The following is a 9,146-nucleotide window of genomic DNA, read 5'->3' on the forward strand; positions in this document are numbered from 1 at the left end:
TCATCCGTAACAGCAACACAACTGCAGCAGGAATGGCGAAGTTTCAAAGTCACACAGAAAGCATATTTTTTCTGATCGATTGCCATATTATTTTTTTAACATCTTTATTGGAGTATAATTGCTTTAAAATGGTGTGTTAGTTTCTACTGTATAACAAAGTGGATCAGCTATATATATACATATATCGCCTTATCTCCTCCCTCTTGCATCTCCCTCCCACCCTCCCTATCCCACCCATCTAGGTGGACACAAAGCCCTGAGGTGATATCCCTGTGTTATGCAGCTACTTCCCACTAGCTATCTATTTTACATTTGGTAGCATATATATGTCCATGCCAATCTCTCACTTCGTGCCAGCTGACCCTTCCCCCTCCCCATGTACTCAAATCCATTCTCTATGTCTGTGTCTTTTTTTCTGTCCTGCCCCAAGGTTCTTCAGAAAAAAAAATATATATATATATATATATTTTTTTTTTAAGATTACATATATATGTATTAGCATACAGTGTTTGTTTTTCTCTTTCAGACTTACTTAGCCCTGTATGACAGTCTCCATGTCGATCCACCTCATTACAAATAACTCAATTTCGTTTCTTTTTATGGCTGAGTAATATTCCATTGTATATATGAGCCACATCTTCTTTATCCATTCATTTGTCAATGGACACTAAGGTTTTAGTTTTTTGAGGAACCTCCATACTATTCTCTATAGTGGCTGTATCAATTTACATTCCCACCAACAGTGTATGAGGGTTCCCTTTTCTCCACATCCTCTCCAGCATTTACTGTTTGTAGATTTTTTGATGATGGCCATTCTGACTAGTTTGAGGCGGTACCGCATTGTAGTTTTGATTTGCATTTCTCTAATGATTAGTGATGTTCAGCATCCTTTCATGTGTTTGTTGGCAATCTGTATATCTTCTTTGGAGAAATGTTTAGTTTGGTCTTCTGCCCATTTTTGGATTGGGTTGTTTGTTTTTTGATATTGAGCTGTATGAGCTGCTTGTAAATTTTGGAGATTAATCCTTTGTCAGTTGCTTCATTTGCAAATATTTTCTCCCATTCTGAAGGGTGTCTTTTCGTCATGTTTATGGTTTCCTTTGCTGTGCAAAAGCTTTTAAGTTTCATTAGATGCCATTTGTTTATTTTTGTGTTTATTTCCAGTTTTCTAGGAGGTGGGTCAATAAAATACCTTGTGGTGATTTATGTCATAGAGTGTTCTGCCTATGTTTTCCCCTAAGAGTTTTATAGAGTCTGGCCTTAAATTTAGGTCTTAAATCCATTTTGAGTTTATTTTTGTGTATGGTGTTAGGGAGTGTTCTAATTTCATTCTTTTACATGTAGCTGTCCACTTTTCCCAGCACAAGTTATGGAAGAGGCTGTTTTTTCTCCATTGTATATTTTTGCCATCTTTATCAAAGATAAGGTGACCATAGGTGGGTGGGTTTATCTCTGGGCTTTCTATCCTGTTCCATTGATCTATATTTCTGTTTTTGTGCCAGTACCATACTGTCTTGATTACTGTAGCTTTGTAGTATATTCTGAAGTCAGGGAGCCTGATCCCTCCAGCTCCATTTTTCTTTCTCAAGATTGCTTTGGTTATTTGGAGTCTTTTGTGTTTCCATACAAATTGTGAAATTTTTTATTCTAGTTCTCTGAAAAAAGCCATTGGTAACTTGATAGGTATTGCATTGAACATGTGGATAGCTTTGGGTAGTATAGTCATTCTCACAATGTTGATTCTTCCAATTCAAGAAAATGGTATATCTCTCTATCTGTTTTTATCATATTTAATTTCTTTCATCAGTGTCTTACAGTTTTCTGCATACACGTCTTACTTCTCCTTAGGTAGGTTTATTCCTAGGTATCTTATTCTTTTTGTTGCAGTGGTTAATGGGAGTGTTTCCTGAATTTCTCTTTCAGATTTGTCACCATTAGTGTATAGGAATGCAAGAGATTTCTGTGCATTAATTTTGTATCCTGTTACTTTACCAAATTCATTGATTAGTTCTAGTAATTTTCTGGTAGGATTGATAGGATTCTCTATGTATAGTATCATGTCATGTGCAAACAGTGACAGTTTCACTTCTTTTCCGACATGGATTCCTCTTATTTCTTTTTCTTCTCTGATTTTTGTGACTAACACTTCCAAAACTATGATGAATAATAGTGGTGTGAGTGGGAAACCTTGTCCTGTTCTTGATCTTAGTGAAAATGGTTTCAATTTTTTACCTTTGAGAATGATGTTGGCTGTGGGTTTGTCATATATGGCCTTTATTATGTTCAGGTAACTTACATCTATACTTACTTTTGGTAGGCTTTTTATCATAAATGGGTGTTGAATTTTGTCAAAAAGCTTTTTCTGCATCTACTGAGATGATCATATAGCTGTTCTCCTTGCATCTGTTAATATGGTTTATTACATTTATTGATTTGCATATATTGAAGAATCCTTGCATTCCTGGGATAAATCCTACTTGATCATGGTGTATAATTCTTTGATGTACTGTTGGATTCTGTTTGCTAGTATTTGTTGAGGATTTTTTCATATATGTTCATTGGTGATATTGGCCTGTAATTTTCTTTTTTTGTGACATATTTGTCTGGTTTTGGTATCAGGCTGATGGTGACTTCGTACAATGAGTTTGCGAGTGTTTCTCCCTCTCCTATATTTTGGAAGAGTTTGAGAAGGATAGGTGTTAGCTATTCTCTAAATGGTTGATAGAATTCACCTGTGAAGCCATCTGGTCCTGGGTTTTTGCTTGTTGGAAGATTTTTAATCACAGTTTCAATTTCAGTGCTTATGATTGGTCTGTTTATGTTTTCTATTTCTTCCTGGTTCAGTCTCAGAGGTTGTGTTTTCTAAGAATTTGTCCGTTTCTTCCAAGTTGTCCATTTTATTGGCATATAGTTGCTTGTAGTAATCTCTCATCATCCTTTGTATTTCTGCAGTGTCAGTTGTTACTTCTCCTTTTTCATTCTAATTCTCTTGATTGGAGTCTTCTCCCTTTTATTCTTAATGAGTCTGGCTAATGGTTTATCAATTTTGTTTATCTTCTCAAAGAACCAGCTTTTATTCTTATTGATCTTTGCTATCATTTCCTTCAGTTCTTTTTCTTTTATTTCTAATCTGATCTTTATTTCTTTCCTTCTGCTAATGGTGGGGTTTTTTTTTTTTTTTTCATCTTTCTCTAATTGCTCTAGATTTAAGTTTAGGTTGTTTATTTGAGATGTTTCTTGTTTCTTGAGGTAGGATTTTATTGCTATAAACTTCCCTCTTAGAACCGCTTTGGCTGCTTCCCATAGGTTTTGGGTCATCTGTTTTCATTGTCATTTGTTTCTAGGTATTTTTTGATTTCCTCTTTGATTTCTCCAGTGATCTCTTGGTTATTTAGTAGTGTATTGTTTAGCCTCCATGTGTTTTCATTTTTTTCCTATCATTGATATCTAGTCTCATTGCATTGTGGTCAGAAAAGATACTTGATACAATTTCAATTTTCTTAAATTTACTGAGGCTTGATTTGTGTCCCAGGGTATGATCTATCCTGGAGAATGTTCCATCAACACTTGAGAGAAAAGAGTATTCTGTTGTTTTTGGATAGAATGTCCTGTAAATATCAATTAAGTCCATCTTGTTTAATGTATCATTTAAAGCTGTGTTTCATTTTTCATTTCATTTTGGATGATCTCTCCACTGGTGAAAGTGGGGTATTAAAGTCCCCTACTATGATTGTGTTACTGTTGATTTCCCCTTTTATGTCTGTTACCATTTGCCTTATGTATTGAGGTGCTCCTATGTTGGGTGTATAAATATTTGTGTTTGTTATCTCTTCTTCTTGGATTAATCCCTTGATCATTATGTAATGTCCTTATTTGTCTCCTGTAATAGAGTTTATTTTAAAGTCTATTTTGTCTGATATGAGAATTGCTATTCTGGCTTTCTTTTGTTTTCCATTTTCATGGAATATCTTTTTCCATCCACTCATTTACTGTCTGCATGTGTCCCTAAGTCTGAAGTAGGTCTCTTGTAGACAGCCTATACATGGCTGTTATTTATGTATGCATTCTGCCAGTCTATGTCTTTTGTTTGGAGCTTTTAATCTGTTTACATTTAAGGTAATTATCAATATGTATTTTCCTGTTACCATTTTCTTAATTGTTTTGGGTTTTTTATTGTAGGTCTTTTACTTCTCTTGTGTTTCCTGCCTAGAGAACTTCCTTTAGCATTTGTTGTAGAGCCGGTTTGGTAGTGCTGAAGTCTCTTAGCTTTGCTTGTCTGTAAAGGATTTAATTTCTCCATTGAATCTGAATTAGATCCTTGCTGGGTAGAGTAATCTTGGTTGTAGGTTTTTTTCCTTTCATCACTTTAAATATGTCCTGCAACTCCTTTCTGGCTTGCAGAATTTCTGCTGAAAGATTAGTTGTTAACCTATTGGGATTCCCTTGTATGTTATTTGTGGCTTTTTCCTTGCAGCTTTTAATATTTTTTCTTTGTATTTAATTTTTGGTAGTTTGATTAATATGTGTCTTGTTGTGTTTCTCTTAGATTTATCCTGGATGGGACTCTTTGCTTCCTGGACTTGATTGACTTTTTCCTTTCCCATATTAGGGAAGCGTTCAACTATAATCTCTTCAAATATTTTCTCAGTCCCTTTTTTTCTCCTCTTCTTCTTCTGGGGCCCCTATAATTCAAATGTTTGTGCGTTTAATGTTGTCCCAGAGGTCTCTGATATTGTCCTCAATTCTTTTCATTCTTTTTCCTTTATTCTGCTCTGTGGTAGTTATTTCCACTATTTTATCTTTCAGGTCACTTATCTGTTCTTCTGCCTCTGTTATTCTGCTATTGATTCCTTCTAGAGAATTTTTAATTTCATTTATTTTGTTGTTCATCATTGTTTGTTTGCTCTTTAGTGTTTCTAGTCCTTGATAAATGTTGCTTTTATTTTCTCCATTCTATTTCTAAGATTTTGGATCATTTTTACTCTCATTACTCTGAATTGTTTTTCAGGCAGACTGCTTATTTCCTCTTCATTTGTTTGGTCTGGTGGGTTTTCACGTTGCTCCATCATCTGCTTTGTATTTCCTGTCTTCTCATTTTGCTTAACTTACTATTGTTGGGGTCTCCTTTTTACAAGCTGCAGGTTTGTAGTTCCCATTGTTTTTGGTGTCTGCTCCCAGTGGTTAAGGTTGTTTCAGTGTGTTGTGTACGCTTCCTGGTGGAGGGTACTGGTGCCTGTGTTCTGGTGGATGAGGCTGGATCTTGTGTTTCTGGTGGGCAGGACCATGTCCAGTGGTGTGTTTTGGGGTGTCTGTGAACTTATTATGGTTTTAGGCATCCTCTCTCATAATGGAGTTCCCTGGTGGCACAGTGGTTGGGAGTCCACCTGTCAATGCAGGGGACATGGGTTCGAGTCCTTGTCCAGGAAGATCCCACATGCCATGGAGCAACTAAGCCCGTGTGCCACAAGTACTGAGCCCCTGTGACACAACTGTTGAAGTCTGTGTGCCTATAGCCCGTGCTCTGCAACAAGAGAACCCACCACAATGGGATGCCTGCACACCATAACAAAGAGTAGCCTCCACTCGCCACAACTAGAGAAAGCCTGAGTGCAGAAACGGGGACACAATGCAGCCAAAAATTAATTAATTAATTTTTAAAAATTTGTTTTGTCCAAATTTGTTCCTGTCATACTAGTTGTTTGGCATAGGGTGTCAAGCACTGTAGTTTGCTGGTCATTGAGTGGAGCTGGGTCTTAGTGTTGAGATGGAGATCTCTGGGAGAGCTTTTGCCATTTGATATTATGTGAGGCTGGGAGGTCTCTGGTGGTCCAATGTCTTGAACTCGGCTCTCCCACCTCAGAGGCTCAGGCCTGACCCCTGGCTAGAGCATCAAGACCCTTTTGGGAAGTCTGAGGTCTTCTGCCAGTGTTCAGTAGGTGTTCTGTAGGCGTTGTTCCACATGTAGATGTAGTTTGATGTATCTGTGGGGTGGAAGGTGATCTCCACAACTTACTCCTCCACCATCTTGAAGGCACCCCCACATTACTTCTTATACCTCCACCTAGGCTGAGTCCTGCTAGTGTTGGAGGGTCTCCTGAAGTGGCAGGGGGTGGCTGTGGCTCACTTTGGGGACAAGGACACTGGCAGCAGAAGTTCTGGGAAGTACTTCTTGTCATGAGCCCACCCAGCATCCACCATTAACTCCACCAAAGCACATATATTCTTGTTTAAAGAGAAAACATTGGCAACATGTATACCAAAGTTGATTAAAGTGATAAATTAAAATGCATTAGAACCAGTACATTGTTATGTCTGTTAGAAGAGATTTTTTGTAACAAGATTGACTAAACTGTTTGTAATAGCAGCTTTTTAAGCATCTACATGTGCAAGCTACCTACATGTGTAAAACTTTGAACTAAATTGATTGTTAATAAGTTTCTCATTTCATGATATATGGACTACTGGTGCCTTGAAATAAATAGATAATAGTTTAAGGTAACCTTCCCAAGAACATAATCAGTTATAGTAAAACCTGAATATAACTTTTAATCCTATATGAAAACTCTACATTATATTAGAATTACCCATTGCTTAATGTTATAAAATAACTAACTTTATGTGACTGTGGAAGCATTATATGATCTCAAATAATTTTGCATCTTATTAAATACACAATAAATCACTTTTTTAGCACTAAAGAGTTTTAGTTGCTTTACATGAGATTGTTTATATCAGAGACTTAAAATAGCAATTTCTCATCTATGATAACCAAACAATAAAAGGCAACACCAGATGTGGAACTTAGTCATTTAACCAGTGATCAGTTTGGAAGCTCGGTCCTGAAAAGGTTCAAGTGAAACTAGTAAGTAGTGAGTGATGGCAAGAGGTAAAGGGGTAAGAGAAGCATTTTCAGCCAAGAGGAACAATAGTTAAAGAAGTGACAGGAAACATGGAAAATTCTCAAAAAACTTCTAAAAGCCATCATTCCCACAGGCCCATGACAGGCATTACTAACCAAACATCCACAGTTTGACTGTTTGTTACATGAAGTGGTGGGCTTAGAATCACTATTGAATCTCCTGGCTCTTGCAGTCACAATGCTCCTTCCAGAACTGATGAGGATATCAAGACTTGGAGAAGTCTATGATTTATCAAACACTTAACTGCAGCACTGCAGCTGGTAACTCATCCTTCACTGTTAGCACACAGCTACTTCTCTTGCCAATGCTATGATATCTTTGCCAATAAGTAAGGTTGTTCATTCTGTATATGTTTTTCTGTCCATTTTTTCATCGTTCTCTTCATCTCTATATATCATTCAATATAATTTAAATGCCTCATAGCCTATTTCTTTGTTTTTTTTTTTTTCATTTATTGTTCTTTTCCTCCATTCAGTAAACCTTTTTTGTAAATGTCAGCATACACAATGCTTGATGCTGGGGGAGTTACAGGATTACTTTGACCCTATTTTGGATGCAACCCAGGAAAAAAAAAAACATGATTACAAGCTCTATCCTTATTATACATCAATAGATTTGGTTTGTATGCAAAGTACAGAGATTATGCAGCTGGAAAACTTGGAGCAATTCCTATCCAATAAAAAGCAGGGGCTTGAATATATGGGTAGCCACAGGACTGTGGATTCCAGTAATCTAATTTGGGCTCTCTTCAGCGATTTTGAAAACCCTAGAGAGTTTGCAAGTAGAATTGTTGATTTAACAGAAAACAAACTATTCAGGGAATGTTCCACATGCTAAATAATGTTTTCTTTCTTTTTCAGAAGTATTTAAGTTCTACCTCATTTTCATCTACTGTGTAAGCACACACATGCACAAAACACACACATATAATCTATAATACTGAAGTAAAAACACTACTGGCTTATTTATTTATTTTTGGGGTGTGTGGAGGAGAAGGGATTCATTTTCAGTTGTAACAATTTAGTACTCACACTAGATTGTCAAGTGTATCTTATGACCAATGTCACATATTTCCAAAACTACCTCCTAGATTTAGTGTTACATCTCTTGACCAAGAAATTAAATAATTTAAATGGGGATTTAGAACTTGGATCTTGTATCACTGATATTATTTCTCTAACCACATAAATTAAAACCAACTAAATTAAAAGAAAAGGAGCAATGAATCTCAGAACATATTTGATTTTATAAGTAGAAAAAATTTGATTTCGGCATAAATAATTTTATTTATTTCACTTTGAAATTGTTATTTTACCATTAGAAACTGATATTATTATTATTTTTAATTATCAGGATGTTGGCACATTGAAAGAAAATGGTTCTGTTGAATGTAAATGGATAAACAAACAAATAAATAAATCTTATTGCTTAGACGATATGGAATGTATCAGATCTACATTTATATTTAAAAACATAATTTTTCTTTAACCTGTTAGTACTGGGCTGTTGCTCTTCATAAAACAGTTAGAAAACTATAAGTAATTATGTCAAAACATAGTAAACTCCTGGACAGAAAAAGCCCATTTTAATTTTTGAATCAACTCCAGCAGTTTCTTAATGCTTTAAACATAATCGGCCAACTAGGATTGATTAACCTGTATTTTCTAATACACAACTTCCTGAATTTCAAATAAACAAATGCCAGGTACAGCTTATTAGAATATTTAATCATATACTTTCATTACCAAATACTGAATTTTTTATTTTAAAAACATGTTGAAGATTATTCATTGAAAGACACATATTATAATCAATCTCAGATTCTTAGATTTACACATAAGTATTCCTGTAGAATATGATGATGTAAATTCTGCATGGCAAAATATAATTATCTGATATACAGGGTATGTTTTTCAAATATTTATTTATTTTTGTATACACTTTATCCTTGTCCAACAGAAATACTCTTCCAAAAAATAAAGATTATATGATCATTTCAGATAAACAAGCACATTATTCTGTCTGGTGTCAATATTAACTCCTGTCTTGTCCATTTAATCTCTGATTTATTCAGTGTTATCCAATGGATAAATGTTCTTCCCTATGGAGACTATTTTACATTAGAAGCAAATACTAAAATTCGAAAGCCTGCAAGTCCTACATCTCACTACAGGTACAGGCATGCAAAGAGCAGAGACTTCCATTTATGATCTCTTCATCTCCAGG

The sequence above is a fragment of the Neophocaena asiaeorientalis genome, unplaced genomic scaffold, assembly GCF_003031525.2.
Source record: "Neophocaena asiaeorientalis asiaeorientalis breed wild unplaced genomic scaffold, Neophocaena_asiaeorientalis_V1.1 scaffold212, whole genome shotgun sequence".
NCBI lineage: Eukaryota > Metazoa > Chordata > Mammalia > Artiodactyla > Phocoenidae > Neophocaena > Neophocaena asiaeorientalis.